The sequence below is a fragment of the Mycteria americana genome, chromosome 3 (assembly GCF_035582795.1).
Source record: "Mycteria americana isolate JAX WOST 10 ecotype Jacksonville Zoo and Gardens chromosome 3, USCA_MyAme_1.0, whole genome shotgun sequence".
Taxonomy (NCBI): domain Eukaryota; kingdom Metazoa; phylum Chordata; class Aves; order Ciconiiformes; family Ciconiidae; genus Mycteria; species Mycteria americana.
The window spans coordinates 123,252,081-123,270,327 of record NC_134367.1 but is presented as its reverse complement, the minus strand read 5'-3'; the positions used below and the strand labels follow the sequence as shown (position 1 = coordinate 123,270,327).

The window sequence follows — 18,247 nt, the reverse complement described above, 5'->3', positions numbered from 1 at the left end:
CAAGCTGGAAATGATGCCTAGCTGAGCCAGTAAAACACACATCAAAGGTGTACATATGGGTTACATTTTAATATTCTTTCAATATTATTATAAAGACCTGTTACTAATTTTAAACTGCATTGGTAAAAACTAATTTTTTTCTTTTTTGTCTTTTCTTCTATATTGCTAAATGATGTAAATCACTAATGTCGATTTTATGCTGATTTATGCCAGCTGAGGATCTGGCCGTGAGAAACACTTCCCCTCTGTATAATCATCCCAAATAGGGAAGGGAAAAGAGGAGGAAGGAATGGTGTCATCTGGATATGTGAATATTTTGGCTGTAATACAACCCTGGAATAGGCTCTGATACAAAGATGGAAATATGGGGATTATCGTAGAAACTCTTGAGATAATCCTATAAATAGCAGAGGAAATTCTGGCTAGAAGTTGTCTATTGAAACCATTTTGGAATGAGATGGCTGACAGGAAGAGACTTTAAAGCCAGAAACCACAAGGCAGATCCTCACCTGGTGTAAATCAGCATAACTACATTAATTTCAGAGGCATTGACTTGAAAGAACTGTGATGATCTCCACCAGCTGAGGATCTACAACCATAGGTACTGAGTGCCAAATGCTCTCACTCACACCAGTGTAAATCTGGAGTACCTCAACCGACTTGGTGGCGTTAGTTTGGATTAACGCTACTGTAAATGAGTGTAGGACATAGTCATTTGTGTTTGCAGAGTGAAGACAATTGATTCATAGGATGTGAAATGTGTGTTTTTAGATCAAGGAATACATTTACTTGAGAGATTGTTTTAGTCTGGTATTGCAGATGTAGGCTATTTAACAACTAGGAATTTCCTCATTCACTCTGCTGTTGCAGAAAGGTGTTGACTCCATACAAGCATTCATGATGGTCTTGGCCCCATAGCTAGCACATCAATAAATAAGCTAATAAATTCTCCAAAAGGAGAGTGGAGAGCAACATTTCACTACATATATTCACTGCACTAATAATGACAACCGTACGCGGCCACTGCAGTTGACTGAGTTACTTCAGTGTTAGATCAGCATCACTAAGGGAAGAATTTGGCCCTGCGGTATAAAGGAAATAGTGGAGTCAGAAATGGGAATCTTTAAGTGTGTGTGTTCACATGTATGTAGTAAGGTCAGTCGGAATTCTACACATGTGAACATGTTGATGTGAGGGGAGGACTTGGCTCTTCATTCAAAGCCATTGCTAAAGGACCAAGATTTTTAAAGTATGCTTTCATTTATGAGAATACATTCATAAACACATCTAAGGGCCTCTATTTCCCAATATCTTTTGGTAATGTTACATCTACTACCTACTATCTGTTAGCATTTAGGGGCTAGATCAGGCCCCGGAAATTGTTATCTGAAAAATACTTCAAAAAAGGTCACATAAACTAGGTCCTATGTGGGTGCTTTCCCATCCTCTACAGCCAGGGACTGTATGTGTAGGACCTTCTTCAGCTGAGATTGCCCCAGCAGAAGCAAAACACATGGCTGTGCATTTCTAGTCAGCAATTCCTAATGGATCTATTATTAACATTACTGCATTAATATCTCCTGTGAGATCGCAAACGTGAAGCGGTTTTCAAACTGTGGCTAGTTATACTGTGCCTTTAACTGTCCTACTGTGCTTCTTTTTTTTAAGTGCCACATTTTTTAGCTGCTTACATGTGATAAGTGTGTTTCAAGGCTACAGTAGGGTTTACACCAGCTGCTTTCATCACTGTGCTCTAAATAGCATCTAAACCAAAGGGTCCTGGTCTGGATTACTGAGGCTATATGGAAACATGAGAAGATCCAGAAAGATAAATATTTCATATTGTATCCAGAGCATTTCCTGTAATTGCTCTGTTTCCTGCTCTACTTCCTACGGAACTTCTCTACCCTTAGCTATCCTTTGCCTCCCATTTATTGTGTTAATCTTTACCCGGTGTCCCTGAGCATCATCTGTTCCTGGTGACGGACTGAATCCTACATCCCACCGTGCCTACCCCTCATTCTGTGAATGGCGCTGATTTTGACAATGATGTAGTCAGCTCAGCTGCTGTTTCTTACAGGCAGTATAAAATAGTAATAGTAATAATAACAACAACAACAAAAATAATAAGTGGCTGCTCTGGTTGTATTTCAGCTTGTTCTGTGGGAAGGGTTGTATCCCAAAAGTGTTACGTAAAAGTTGTGTTTCTGTAGCTGGATCTCTTTACCAAGTTTGATTAATCTGATGGTGAGAAGGGACTTGAGATTGCCACTTCTGTTTCCTTCAGGCCTCTAAAACTATTTTTAGAGTCTTCGACCTTTTTTAGTTTTGTTTCTCAACTGCTGTTGACCTGAAAGGAACTACGGACTGGATCACTGGAGCCAGAGTAACAATCTTTATCAGCAGAGCCACTGAAGTAGGGTTAACATCAGCAGCATTATTTACCATTGAAGCAACTGTACTTTTTGATAACTCTTAATCCTGATGTGGCATTGGCTGCGTTTTTGGTACAGGACTGTGTGTACAAGTGTTGCACATATGCACACAGACACACCTTCAACATTTCCATAGTTTGGAATTAAAATTCCCAATATAGTTATGAGAAAAGTAATCCAGTAAGGAGGATGTGGAGGAGGATGAAGGGCGATGATGTGGTGAAAAGAGCCTTGTTCTCGGGCTGGGGTGAACTAGTTTATTTTCTAGCTCTGTCTCAGACATTTCCTTTGGCAGACTCCTTCGAGAGGGATCTAAAAAGAATGACTTGCTCACTATTGTCCGGAGGAGGACAAGGATGCCCTTGATCTCTGCTGCTCTTTTTGTGTGTGTGTTGTGGGGGACTAGGCCCTGCAGTCACTCTGTTGGATGTCTCCAGTCAAGCCTTTCTCAGTCCCAGTGAGAAGTTCTGCTCTTTCTGGAAGTCAGTGGGAACAAACCATTTAAGTCCTGGTTTTGCCTTTGAAAATATCTTCTTGCTCTTTTCCTATGTTGTCCAACTGCAAAACGAAGATTTCCTGCAGTGATCCGGTTTGAGTTTAAATGCTGAGAGTTTAAATGAGATACAGTAGCCAGAGGGCTATATAAGCAGAGAGTATAGTGATGTTCCCTGTTTGTGTATATATTTTTTCAAATTGTGTTTATTTGTAGTGGTGTTGCTGCTGTCTTTCATTGCTAGTTGAGTTTGACCTTTTCCTCAGTTCTGGGCGGGATTTATTGCTCCAGCTTTAGCTATTTAAAAGTTGTATAAGCAACTTGTTTTGACTCTCTCTAGTCAGTGCAAAGAGAAAAGGCATCTCCAAAAAATGGATTCATCCCATCCAAAGATAAGTATCTAGGATATGAAGGTTATGGGAGGAGTTTTTACGGAAGACAATTTTTTTGGAATCGTGAATTAGGCGTAGGAAGAAAATGAAAGCATCTTACACATCTGGAGTACAAAACTTAATCTCCTTAAAATTGGCAAACCTCCTCTTAGCATCACAGTCAGTCCTTCTGCAGGCACAGGAAGATGTTTGCCACAGAAGATCTGATTTTAAACCAAAGCAACAGTGATACTAGAATTTATACAAGGTTTTTATTCAATCTAATTCCGTCCTTGTAATCTCAATTAAATTTTACAAGTGTTTTAGTATTAAAATACAGCTATGTTTAATTTTTTCCCCCCCTCCAAATAGACAAATATCTGAATAACCGGTGTAAATAATAATTTAGAATGGTAGGGTCATTTCAATTTAGTTTTAAATGCAAAGGAGCTCTTTAGGGATTTTGAAGAGGAAGTGACTACATTTTCATATCACTGCCTACAACAGACATGTAGATTTATATCTTAGTTGATAGAGGTGCAGTTAGAAAAACCCAGACATCCCGGATGTATGCATAGATATACATAGTTCTCATTTAAAACATCATCATTATCTCTCAATACTGCTGATTTTCTTCAAAAAAAAGCCTCTTTGTGAGTGTTTTCAACATCTGAGTTGCTCTCTCAGAAGAGTTTAATGAGTGCTTCTTACTGTGATTGTTTGCATGCTTGCATTTCTTGTTTCCATTGTGCATAACTCAATTTATGGTTTTGGCTATAGGCTGGAAGGGATCTGACTGCAGGGAGTTCAGGTGGGATCTAAGCAAGAGCAGTCTGTGGGTGAAAGAAGTAAAGGTAAACTTACATGTTATGGATAAAATTATGAAATACAGAATCATCTGTTGTAGGGATTCATAAATTAAACTCTCATTTCAGATTCTCCTTCTCTTTTCTTTCCTGTGGAAATTTTCAGAACACCTCCATGATCTCTCCGGGGTCTTTTCATGTTGTACCACAGATGAAAACTTCTGCTCCTCTTCTGAGCAAAAACTGCTCTGATGTTTGTAAAGTCTAGCACTGTGAAGCACACGCTACTGCAAGCAATAAATAATAGTGGTGCTAATATTTTGTTTGTATGAAAGAAGTAAAACCTTACGCATTTTGGGTTATGTTCTCAGTAAAGATAAACGATGATACTATTTGCTAAAGCAAATTTTTAATCATGGAGATCTTGGTACAGTGGGGTCACAAACGAAACAAGATTAGTGGTTTATTTATAGATGTCTCACAGAAACCACTTCATCAGCTGCTCCGAGGTCTATGTGGCAGCAATTTTCCATGGAAACATCACACAAGAAGTTATGAGCAGTAGCTGGAAGGCAGGAGGTAGGCAAGAAGCCCTATGAGGAGCCCTATTAGGAGCCTGGGCAAGGCTGAGCAAAGCTCTGTTGCTCAGGAGAGAGTGAGAGACAAAGGCAGAGTAATTATAGGTGTAATGATTAGTTCTGCAAAGCGGCGATGCAACAAATATTTATCATTTTCAAGTGATGGTGAGGTCTTTCACCTTAGGCTTTATCCTGAAGGTGAACTCTTAACAGCTGTAGCACAATGGTGCCAGGTGCTCTTTGGATCTGTAGATATTGATTACCTTTTGTGCAGCAAATTATCATTACAAGTCCAGAAAAATGTCTGCTGTTTTTTCCATGGCTTCCAGAGAGTTTCTGAGCAGTTCTGGCTGGGAAGCCCTACACACACCCAGATGCAGAGCTTTAGATATGAGAGGAAACTTTCAGCTCTATTGGGAAGACAGTAAGATTTGGAGTCACAATTTTGTCTTTAAGCATTCAGCTTCTACCTAAATAACTTACTGTATTTTGCTCTTACATAGTCATAGTGCATTGACTTCATTTAGAAAAGTTGTCTATGTGATGATTGCTAGTTCTTGTGAAGGGCAGGGAGTAAAATTCTGGGTTAGCATTAAAAAACCGGTGTGGTATGACTTCAGTCACTTCTACCCTGGGACAGAAATAGTCTCACTGAATTTTGGCTGTTTAATGTGGCATGGCTGATTTAGCTGTACAGTTTCCATCTTTGCTTAGTGGTAAGAGACATCTGTAGGGTAATATAGATCACCTATAGTAGACAGGCGGGTTCTCTGGCAGAGCCTGCCTCCCTCTGTTCACTGGAGAAGGTGCACAGGCAGTTACCTGCATCTCAGGGTGGAGGACAGGATCCACTGCAGCTACCACCAGCTACCAAGGAATTTGGTTCTGGTTGAGCCTGGCTATGAAAGTGCCCACTGTAGCCAACACAGAGAGAAATGCTGACAGAGAACATTTCAATACATCCTAAAATGTAGGGAGGGGTGGAACAAAACGTATCCTGGAGGAAAACTGAGTCAAATTTGAATGTGCTGTGTCCTGCATTATGAGTTACGAACAACAGCTGGGCAGGTATCAGGTCTCATACGTAAATGTGGGAGAGGGTCAGACTGAATTGAGTTTGACTGGCGGATGTGTGTCTGGGCACCGGCACTGGCAAAACAGTCATGAAGAATATCAGGAGTGTTTGATTAGAAAGGGACTGCTTGAAAATGTCGGATTGCCAGATCTGAAGGCCAGACCTTTAAGGTCATCTAGGTTGTCTTCTTATATGAAAAGAATTTCCTAATTATTTTTACTTCAAGCCCAAGAATGTTAAATGTAACCTCTAATGCAAAAAACCAGTAGGTAATCTGTCACACATACCTTGGTGAAATAGCCATGCAGTTTAAAAAGCTTAAAATAAACAACTATAAAAGCATACTGTTTTTTTTTCTTAATAAAGATTTTTCAATTTTGTGCTCAGAGAAGCTTTTTACCGTAAGAATACAGTTTCTGAGCTGCTCTTGGTTATATAGATTTTGTGGGAAACATGTACTGGCCCCCTTCTCTGCACAGCCAGCCTGTCCCCAGCCTGTACTGTGTCCAGGGGCTCTTCTTTCCTGGGGTAGGACTTTGCATTTGTCCTTGCTGAATTTCACAAAGTCTCTGTCAGCCCTTTCATCCAGCCTGTCCAGGTTCCTTTGGATAGCAGCCCCAGCCAGGGGGTGTATCAACAGATCCCCCAGTTTGGTGTCATTGCAAACTTGCTGAGGGTGCTCTTCATCGTCTCCTCCCGGTCAGTCACTGATAAGGGTATAAAACAACACAGGTCCCAGGATAGATGCTACCCGGTTGTCACTGGCCTCTGGGTAGAGTACGACCCAATAACCACTTCCTTCTGAGCATGGTCATCCAGCTCATCCAGTGTTTTACCCAGCTAGTTGTCCTTGTAGTTGAAATTCAATTTCTGGAATGCAGCATATGATTAGTTATGGCATGTAAAAAGTGAACAGGGATACAGGTAAAATGTAATAAAAGGAAAGAGTAGCTTTTCGTGTCCTTCTTTGAGAAGGCTGTGCAGTTTCTCTGTTGCATTTAAACATTTTTCTTATGTTTTTACCGAACAGAGGAAAAGAAATATATTTCCAATGTATTATACAAAAGAATATAATACTCATCAGCTGCTAAAGAAAAACACTTGTGATACAGGCAACATGTATAATATTTAAAATTGCTGTCACTGATAATCTTGCTTTATGTCATTCAAAGCTTTTAAAGCTGCTCTCTGAGTAGGGATCAAATGCGTAAATGATATTCATGTTGCAGTCAGTCTATAACTCTGATTGTCACTGTGATTTGCAAAGAGAAAAGTATAGGCATTCACAGCAACCTAAATACTATTTTCTTTTTCTCTTTGTTATAATCAAATGCTCACCTTTAGATTCAAAAAATCTAATAATGACTAATGGGCAATGATCTTCTGGATTAGCAGCAGCGCATTCAATATCTCTTTGAGCAGCGATTACCATCTTTTTGGGGGGGATATCAATTTAAAGGTCAAGTGCTTTCATAAAAAAGGTGATTATCCAGTATTTCATATGTTGAACAAAAGCTTAGCAGGATTCATTGTGTGTCAGTTTCTTTTGTATATAGCATATATGCAGTGAAATGGATCGCTTAATTATCTAACTACCTGTCTTCGGGGAAGGTATGGTACCATGAATAGAAGCTGTCAAATAGGTACTTTGCTTTGCTTGTGATATTTAATCAATTACTGTAATGATTGCAGGTTATAAGTTGGCTTTTTAAAAATAGGCAAAAATTTAAATTACTTTTGTGCCAGCAGCCAGGGATTTGGTTATAAATGGGTAATTTTATTGGGAATGGAACATGAAACAAAGACGAAAAGGAGAAAGGAACAAAATGGGGGGGCCAAACTCATGGCTAATCCCTTTCTCTTTCCTTTCAGTTCTTGTAACGTTCTTTTACAACCTAGAAAAGTATTCTGTTTCTCAGACGTGATAAAAATGGCTAGGGCTATATTTAGAACAAATCCAAGCAAGTGAACTTGAAGCTGTTTTTATCCACTCTTTTTTTTAATGACTATTATTTTTTCTGGTGGATTTTTATTGGTTACTTTTCCAGTTTAATATAATTGGAGCTCTCTTAAATATATGCAATCAAAATTTCTAGCAAAAACATCCCATTTCTATTTTTTCTAACTCATTCTTTTTCTCTCTTGTAAGGTAGCTTTCTTACAGCTGAAGAAATTATAATTTGTAAATATGGATTACTGCCTTAGTTTGTACATGTTTGCTCTGTTTGTGGATTTTTTTTTTTTTGGATCACATCCTTTTTTCTACTGATGTGCCTACCATTTGCTAAATAATTCATCTGTGTTTGATCTACTGCATTTCAAGAAACACTTCCTGTTGGTGGTTTACTGCTGGGTATTTGTAGGGTTCTGTTGGTCACTTTACACAACATTGTTACTTCTCCCTTTGTAGGACAGAAAGTTTTAAAATTGGATAGTAATAATTGATGCTCAGTGCATATACTGGGAGTATTGGATCGTTAATAACCTCTGTTGTTCTTCAAACAAAATTTTGTATATGCAAGAAAAAGGTCTTTGTATGAAGTACAGCTACGGCTTGGACTTTTGTACAGAGATCAACACGGAAAATTAAAAGGTATATACCTGAGTGACCACATGCTGGGAAGGTTTTTATCAAATGCTTTTGATAAATCAAGTGGTTCTTGCCTTTTTTTTTTTTTTTTTAAGTAAAATGTCTCTAAAAATATAATTTCCAAATAAAAAATCCTATTACTGTTGTAGAGGGTATCTCATAAATACTTCAAACATCCCAAGTAGGCCGAGAGTTGTAATGCCTTTCTCATTTCTACAGACTAACTGAGGATAACCTGTTTTATCTGCTGAGGGGGAGAGGAAGGAGACTGGGAGTTTTATAATATTGCAGATTAATAAGAAAAAAAAAAGAAAAAGAAAAAAACCCCACGAGTTTTCATTATTGTTATTGTATATTAGTCCCACTCCACACATGAAAGTTTTTCTTTAATTATATGAGAGGTGAGTACCAACACAGTTAAGATAATTCACTTGATGTACACTGCCAAAAACCTGTGTTTGGTTTTCGGTCCCTGCAGAGTGTTATTACCTAGTGCCTAGGTGAACATCCATGTTTTAAACAATAGGCATTAGCTATTCTTGAGCTTTGTTGCTGTTTTTTTTTTTTTTTAAAGGGTTTTCCTTGTGGCTGCACACATGGTAAATCTTTAAATTCAAGTGTCCTTCTGTGGTGACCAACTAAAATATTAGCAAAATAAATGTTTTATGGGAAAACGTTGGCAGAAACCCCAGCAGAAACAGGTGGTATTGGGTTATTTCAATATAATGTAATGATGCAGCCAGGTTTCCATCTGGACAGCATGTGGTTGTGTCTACTTAGAGAGTATCAAAGAGTGTGAGTATGCACCAGGGATAATGGTGGTGCACAAAAGTGTAGCTGGATGGCTACTTTACAAAATAATAGTCAGGGTTCTAGGTCCTCTGGGTTAAATACTTTTACTGTCAGAATCTGAATTTCTTCATAAAATATTAAAGATGAAGCAAACCTCTGACATGCAATACCAAGCCGTGTAATTATAAGGCAGTTCCTGGAAGCCAAGTATTGTTCACATTATAGCTAGGCGTTTATTATAAAAGAGTTCATTACCCTTGGAAGCTAAGACATATTTCAAAGAGAGTGCCCTGGAACAGAGGCACTTTCAGCAAGCTTTACTGTACAAGAAAAAAAGCCCCAAGCAAGCTGATCAGAATATAGTTAGGAAATGGGAGAGGAATTAGTGAATACATGAATGCTAAGAGCTGAATCTGTACACAGTGGACCAGATACTCATCTGGAGTAAAAGGCTCCATCGTCATTGGTACAGGCATGCAGAATTATACCAGGTAAGGCATTTTTAACCTAATACCAGAGATGATTTTCCTTTTGGCTGGCAGATGCTCTCACAAACCACAGGACACACTTTGCAAAGATGTGCCACAGACCATCTTCACATCTGTGTGCTTTCTGTACAGAGAGGTAGGCTAAATCTAACTACATACACTGGCAAAGGCTTAACTGGGGACAGGATTTAGCCTGTTGCATTTAGGGGGAGATTTGGAAGATACCTTTGTAAAATATCTTTTTGTGGGCAAGGGTGTAAGAAGGGAGTTTGTGGGGGTAAGAGAAGGAGGAGGAGAAACAAACTCAAATTCCCTTGGGGCTGTCAGCAGGAGAAGAGTTGACACGGAGCTGTTTCCGTCACTTGGAGTTGTGGAGCAATGTATCAGCTCTGTCCCATGGGAAAGAGGGCTGTTAATGAATGCACAGGGCCCAATTCTTCATGGCCTTTGTATTTTGTGCACGCTTAGTCCTGGTTTACAGTATCTATCAGTTTGATAGCATTTGACACCTTGTGTCATTTGCTCATGCACAAGTGTAAATCATAGAAGCAGGGCTGAGGAAAATTAAGACCAGGTCTTAGGGTGCTGTGAATCACATAGCCTCGTGGTCTTCTCTGATGATCCAGTGATTTGCACCAGCTGAGGAACTGGCCCAGGCACTCTTTCTCTGCTGATATATCACTCCTGTAGATGTATGTGTTAACAATCTCTATTTCTCTTTTTCCCTTGCTCATGGATGACCTGATTACACTGGAAACAGTTCTTTCTGCCAGGGTGAAGAACCACCCAAAAGTTTAGGGTGCTGGCCAGCAGCACTTGGCAGCTAGAGATCAACATGCTGCTTCCATTAATCAGTAGTACCACACAGAGGTGCCAAGAGCCATGGAAAATATGAGATGACATCCAGCAACTGATGAATGTGATGATTAAAAGATCAGCAAAGTATTTAACAGTAATGGGTAGTGGACAGGTTTTGGAAGAAACAACCCTTTCCTTTCCATTCAGTTGATATTAAAAAAAACCAAAACAAACCATGCACCTGACACTGGGGATAATACCTCTTTGTGCCAAGTATAGGTCCCTTGCCCCTTTCCTGAACAAATCCAGCCTCTAGATCTCATTCATAACATCTGTATGGAGAGGAAATGTAATTAGAACAGGTACCAAGGGCCAGGCATCTCAGGAAAATGACCACTTTCCAGACCAACTGACCAAATGACCAATTTCCAGACCACTCAGGAAAATGAGGAACTTCCCCTACAAGTGACATCCTGTTTAAACTGATGTTATCTCACTTATACTGATGCTGTAGCTTGCAGTCTCAAGTTGTACATGTGCTCAAGTGCTTTGCTGGAGCAGGGTACTGGATGGTTTTGCTGGAGCTGCAATGACTTGAGGTAAGCCACATGATGGTCTAGCCTCAGTTTATTGTTCAGTCTGACCACGTTTACAGTGCCTCCTATGGGATCATGCCTTGGTGTACTGTATTTCATTTCTATTCACTTTGCCCTTTGAGATCCATGGATGAACAGCACTGTTCAAATTACTTTTTACAAGTGTTGGATTGTGGCCTTCCTTCAAGTGAAATCTTTTCAGCAAACTGGAAAGAATTGATGGATTACCAGGCTCCTCCAAATTCAGAGCTGTTGCTTCTCAGACCATGTGTTGGTGCAGCTTCTTGTCTTCCTTTCTGAAAATAAAACCAGGCCTAGAGACAAGGCTAACTGGTTGTTCCCCTTGTCACAAGACTAGAGTTGCTTGGGCAGCAGGGAGTTTATCCAGAGCCAATTAAGAAGGGGAAAAAAGCAACAAAACAAGTTGCAAATGGTTCTTTAAGTCTCCACAGAAGCATCAAATGAATGACTTGTGACAGCAAACAGGCTGGAGGTACAGAGATTATGGATGTTGATTCACATGGCTGTTCATCTACATCCTGATTACGACACTGGTTTAATCGGTCTGGTTCAAGGCTTTCTTGGCTGCATGGGCTGATTTGAATTTGTTGTCCCAAGGATGAGAAGAACTAAAATGTCCCTGGTCTGAAAATGACAGTGTAGGAGTGAAGAAAAAATGGGGAGGAGGGTATGACCATACTTATAAATGCTTGTCCCTCTCCTGCCTCCGTCATGTTGCTGGAACAGTCCTTTGCCACTTGCCTTTGCAGTGCTCTGTGCCTAAAACCAGCCTGTGGCCACAGGTAGACCAAAAGTATAGTACTGCATGCTGAGAGTTTGAGAGTCCTGAGAAAATAAGAAGAAATCTGGTACATTCACTCTTGCCCTGTCAGAGTATTTTTCATTCAGAGAATCCTGTCTGGGGAGGGAACCTGGTTGCTTCATGGCTGGAAACAACCAAGAAAGTTCAGTCATGTCTGCTCTGAGGAGGCTGTCAGCTGACAGTGAGCAACTGCCTGGTGTTGCGAGGAGGAGGGATAAGGGGGAACAGCAATTCTCTGGAGGAACAAGAGCCTTAGCTGTAAAAACAGTCCTAATTTTTGGCCTAGTATCCCCCCCTGCCACACCTGTATTAACAAGGAGAGCAACTCCTTTGGGCGCTGAGTCAGGCTGAACGAAAGTCATTACCCTCTGCTTGTGAGAAAAGAGCAGATGGTCTCAGCACAGTTCCAAGTGTGTGGGAGATTAAGTCATGAAACACATCAGGAGAGGGAGATTAAGGATCTCTGTTGGGTGACACAAGAGTGAATGAGCTAGTAAGCAGCACCGTAGTTTCTGCCAGCACAGCATCTTCTCTGTGCTGTGGGACAGGAAGCCTGAAGGTGTTAGCGGAGGAAAGACGTGATTCCTGTTCTTCTCAATGTTGGCCCTTGCAATGGAGTTGGTACTCTGGTGGGACTTGTTTTAAAGCTGCAACTGGTTGTGCAGGGAATGGGCAGCCAGAGGATGTCTGTGTGAAAGGAACTGATTTTCCCAAAGCTTATAGGATTTGTTACAGCCTTGTCCCACATGTGGGGATGTGGCACCAATTTAGTTCTAAGGTTTCTAGAAAGATTCAGGTAGGAAGTTTCCATTTTCCGTGCTGAAATAAACCTCTGTCTCTCAGTCATCACAAATGGACCTGTGACTTTGCAGAGCTTTTGTTTTCTTCCTAACTCCATGTTAGTGTTAATGACCCCCTAAAACACTTGGTCAAGCTCTGGGTCTCTTTATGGTGTGCATGGTTCAGAAATATGTTCTTACCCAAAAAGTAGTGGAGGTTCCTCAAATGTCAGCCAATGTCTTTTGCCAGTGAAAATCATAGGCAGCCCAGGGCCCTTAGCTTGTGGCCATTTGTACAACAGAGGTACGCACCAGAGCAAGGCTGCCATTTATGCTCCTGTGTGGGAGCATCATAATCTCACAGCCCCTGGAGCAGAGGTAGGAAAGAGGGTGCAGTTTTGGAGGCTGACTCTAAAGCACAACACGCAATATAAATGCCTAAAAGGGACAGACTCCTCTCTGGCTTTTTCACATGTACCTGCTAATTTCCTTGGCCCTGTTGGTTGGTGGGCACACGGTGTCTCCTCGGCACTTCTCAGATTTCCACTTAAAGCCTGTATGTGGCTGTGCTTAAAGATCTTTGAGAATGGACCCAGTGCCTCTCAGGGTGACAAACCCCACCCTTCTGCAGAAACATGTCGGATGCAGGAGAGTCTCTTCGTGTTCCCAAGAGGGAATGACTTCATAGCTGCCTTTGAATTTGAAGGCTCTCCACTCTTGTTTTGACAAATGTAAAACACCTGCTATTAGCTGAATTGAGGTTGTGCCTGTACCTGCCACCATGGTTCAGAGGTCTGCATCTCAAAGAACCTTTGGTTCATTTTGGGTCTATCTGGAGTGGAGAAAGTCTGGGCAGCTGGACTCATTCCAAAGCAGTTCATCAATCCATAATGTTTTCAAGAAAGTTTTATTTTGCCGCTGTGTCTACTAAAGAGTTTAAGGCTGCCCTGGCAGAGGATCAAAACCTGTGTTATTTGGTACTGTACTGACTTCATAAGGGTTTTCAGCATGGACTCAATTAAGTCTAAAAAATCAGGAAGGTGTGTCTTTCTGGTCTTTACATTAAATGCATACTGTATCTCAAGTATTCTGGAGTTGAACATATGCCATGTTTTGAAGCCAATATATTTGAAGGCCCACAAAGAAATGTACTATGCTACATATCATATATCTCCTGGAAACAACCTAAGTTACAATTTTATCTTCTCCTGCCATGAGACATGCTAGTAAGTACTTCCAGTAAAAGAGCATATAAAGGTGAATCCTAAAAGCAAGGACAAAGAATTTTAGAATATTATTATTTATCATTGAGTAACATTGCAAAACTCTCCATCTTCATTTCATTGGAACCCTGGCTGAGTGTTGAAAGACATAATAAAAACAATCAGTATATTCTCATTTTTCTGTGTGAAAAGATGAAGTCATGGCATATGGTCAGCTCACCAGTGCTGTTAATAATAAACCACAGATAATTAAGCACTGATTTATTCCTCTACGTAAGTGAAACAAATTGCTTTAACGGCTTTTGCTGAGGACCATCTAGTCAGATGAATTATGTATAGGAAGTTCAAACTAAAAATTATTAGAGATCATATTTCAGTGTGGTGGAGGTTTATGGTAGAAACAATTAGAAACCTAACAGAATGTGTCCTGTATTCTCTTTGATGGAAAATCAGATATTAATCTGGGGAAAAGTCTAATTCTCAACACAGCTGCTCCCCTTGCTCTACTGCACCAGATTTAAGCTGGATAAAAATGGAAACATGTTTAAAAAATTGATCATAGCTTATAATAGCAATAATCACCTTGAAATTGGTTGTTACTACAGTTAATGAACAGAGTATTAGAGCATAAAACGCCCTCAGATTCCCTCAGGCTATTAACTAACAAGCTGGTTGTTAACTGCTGGTCAGATAGTATCTTTATTTGGTGACTGTCTTTCAAAGACATGGAACGGATCCTGGGAAGCTGCTCCTGGGAGCAGACATGGAGCAGATCCTGGGGTGGGGTGGGGTGGGATGGGGTGGGATGGGATGCTTGCTTGGGATAGTAGCAGGAACAGAGTGGGACCTTGGACAGATTATCTCCAGTGTGAGACTCCCTGTTCCCCATATCTGTAGTCCAGTTCCTCCAGAGCATAGTTATCCATGTATGTGAAAGCTGTGCTGCTGGCTGTGAGCTCCAACCAGAGTTTGCCCAGTGGAGGTTTTTCCCTAAAATGGGGCAGGGCAGGCTGTGGTGGGGTGCTGGGGGTCTCATGCAGGCAGCCCCTGGGGCTCTTTGCAAGCACAGGCTTGGCTTGGCTGGTTGGGATGGAGAGAAGTCTTCCCTTTTCAGAACTGTGTCCTGGCATTTTGCACTCTCACTGGTGGGTGTACTGCATTGTGGCAACAGAAAGGATGGCACCAAATTTAAATCCCAAAATAGGATGAGAAAACGGAATGAATTCCAGGCTTTGCCCCTAAGCACATTCAGCTATGGGTGCAGTCTATACACAATATACACAAAAGCAAATTCCAGCTTTTTAAAGCTTTTGCTGCCTCTGTGGTTATATTTGTTTTGTCCATTTTGCATTTTGGTTTTGCCAGTTAAATGCCTTTCTACACTTGAAGGAAAGGCTCCCCATTCATGTACTAGCAGGATACTCATTAAGCTGGCTTGTGAGCTGAGCTGCACCTTCCTTCAAAGGCTGCAGATCTTCCTGTCTTCTGAACTGAAATCCTCATTCAGTCTTGTGGTATCAGGCTGCCACCAGCTTTCCATCTCTGACTCTACCAGTTTTTCATTAAAAAAATCTTTGCACCCACAATCCAGTTTCTCCAGGAGGCCACCAGATTCAACAACATTATTTCAGACCGGGAAGTTGTGTGTATCAGATGGCCTCACCTTGCAGAGGGGGACCTTCACTGTTCAGATACCTGCTGTTTAAGCTCAGCCAGGTCATGACATGATGCTTTGCAAGTCCTCTCTGGTCTTTGAGTTAGAAACTTTGAGGGAAGACGTATGGTTGCAAAAAAGATAGGAATGGTTCAGTTTATCATACTGAGCTTTGTGTAATCTATGTTCCTTTTTTGTATTGCTTGCATAGTTCCTTACAAAATCCTATCTCATGTGGAGATACTGCTTTAGTTTGGATGCTCATTGCTTTCTGAGCTGTGAAGTAGTAAGGGGCTAATAAAATGATACCACTGGAATTGCCTCCGCTAACCTAAAGATTTAGTTTTGCCTACTGGGGTTTTCTGGTGTTCATAAATTTATGGTTTACTAGTCAAAGCTTTGGTATCTTTGGAAAACTTAATGTCAGAGAGCATTTATGACTAACCTGGTGTCTTGATCCCAGGAGTCTGAAGTAATAGGAGCAAATTTCACTATTGCACGTGCTATATTTAGGTATTTTTTTCAGCACTATTGGGGCCCTTGTTCCTAGAGAAATAGCTCTTTACCAGAACTAGTTGAAATTTGTGGCAGCAAATTTTTTCCCATGACATGTGACGTGTCCTCGACATTAAAAATGCATATGGAAAAAAGTGGGTGATTTTGATTAAATTTCTGAGTATTTGATGGGAAAGGTTAAAACAAAACATTTTTTCTTGACTAATACCTGGCTTATAGCACTAGAGAGGTTTGTTGTGCAGACCACCACAAGCTTTTTATGGGGCTTAAAAGCAGTTTATATCATGCTACAACTTCAAATATAATTATGCTAGCTCAGAAAATGCTTCACAGGCATAAAACTCCATGTGTCAGCCTATAGTTTCAATGTCTTAGGTCCAAGAAGGACAGGCTGCTTCAGCAAGGCGTTTCAACCCCGTGCTCTGAAAGCCGACTCATTTCCAGGTTGCAAATACTCTGTGGTCTGTTGTGACCTTTTAAACTTTCCTAATCAAATTGAAGAGAGGCAACTTGCTGAATATAATCTCTGTAGAGTGGAAGACTTAAAATATCTTTGCTTATACAATATTCTGGCATAAGTTATTGTAACTTAATTTTCCATAATGGTGTCAACCACTCTTTTCTCGTCCTTCATGGGCCATGCTCTCCTGCAGGGTCTGGCAGTTCACCTGGAGCTGTGGGGCAGGGTCTGGCAGAGATGGAAGGCTGGGCCCCATGGCTTAGAGGAGCTGTGGGGTTGCTCTGCTTGGCTAGGGGAGCTGTGGGGCTTGGCCCCATGGCACCCAGTTTGGGGAAAGCTATGGCGCAGGCTGCTGCACCACTGTAGGGAGCTGTGAGTGGGGCAGGGACCGGGCAGTGGCTGCCCCACCAGGGTGCAGTCCCACGGCAGTCCCCAATTTGGGCCATGGGGCAGCAGTGAGGGCCCAGTGGACACCGGTGACAGGCAGATGTGGCACAACGATGAGGCAGGACCAGGGTGAGAGGTGCAGTCAGTCCATCCATTAGGGGTAGGGGCAAGGTGGTTGGGAGTCCCACATGAGGCCCATCAGGGCAATTAAAGCTCATTAGTGCCCTCAGGAGCCTGACAGCACGATGTGGGTTTTCCTTGAGCTCACTCTCTTCTTGGGGGAGTTTCATTAGTATAAAAAGGAGATCTGCTTTTCTGAAGAGAAGAAGGACTTTTGTGAGTGCACTGAAGGTAGGCATGTAGGAGAGCCTGTTTCTAGGCCCTGCTCTAGGAAATACTTAAATTTTGATGTTATAATATTGTCATTAATAATATCATTTGAGGAAAGTGAGAACAATATTTCCACCTGTAGGTGTTTTGCTGTGATACATTGTGCATGTGCAGAAGAAGTGAGGGATGGACTCCATGGGTGAAAGTGGGACTGTGACCCTCCACCTCCTCTCCAGGTGTCCTCTCTGGGCTGCAAAATAAGGGGTAAGTCTCTGTCTTTATATCTGACTTTCATTTTATCAATGGAAATGTTTGTGTCAAGTGAAATGGTGTGGGTTTTTTTGAAGTCCGGGTTTTTTTGAAGTCCGGGTTTTGTTGGCTCAATGAGATGAAAATTAAACCTATTCAAATTCAGTTCAGCCTGAACTGAAGGTTTTTTCTTTTTTTTTCTTAGTTTTCATTCAGCTGCCAAATTGAAAATAAATGATTCACACAGTGCTACCTGACAGTTTGTTGGAGAAATAGTCTTCTGAAAAATGTAGAAGCTTGTTTTGTAAAAGATCTGTGGTTTGCTCTATGGAAGACAAAATGCTTCATCCGGAATTGAATGAAAACTGTAGAAGGATTGCAGTAATCTAATAGGTTTTATCCCAAATCCCCTAACATTTTCTCTCTAGGTACAGCAACTCACGCTACCTAATGAGCTCACTGTGCTGATCTAAATGCCTAGACACAAATGCCATTGAAAGTATAATGATGTTGTTAAAATGTAAACAGGATTTTCTGTTTCTGTATTATAAACTACCTGAAACTTTTCAACTAAATGGGTCATTCAGTTTCTACTGTGTTGTGCTTGAGGTGCTGCAGTTTGCTCTTACAGGAAATCAAGTGTGTTCTATTTATCATAAGTAGGTTGTGGGGACAGAGCAAGGCTTTTTGGGTTTTGGTTTGTTTTTCTGTTTGTTTAAAACCATGGTTGTTAATATTGAACAAAACTATTGTAGTTAAAACTGTTTCTTTAAGAGAACTATGTCCGGCAGCAGAAGTGCAGAA

The 18,247-nt window shown here is 40.9% G+C and overlaps 1 long non-coding RNA gene across 1 annotated transcript in view; it reads left to right on the top strand.

The window, feature by feature from the left end:
• Positions 1-17,457, top strand: part of LOC142407834 (uncharacterized) — a 58,061-nt gene extending 40,604 nt beyond the window's left edge. The window contains exon 3 of the long non-coding RNA XR_012775069.1: positions 17,337-17,457. This is a non-coding gene — a long non-coding RNA (uncharacterized LOC142407834). The remainder of the gene's footprint in view (positions 1-17,336) is intronic.
• Positions 17,458-18,247: the final 790 nt, after the last annotated feature.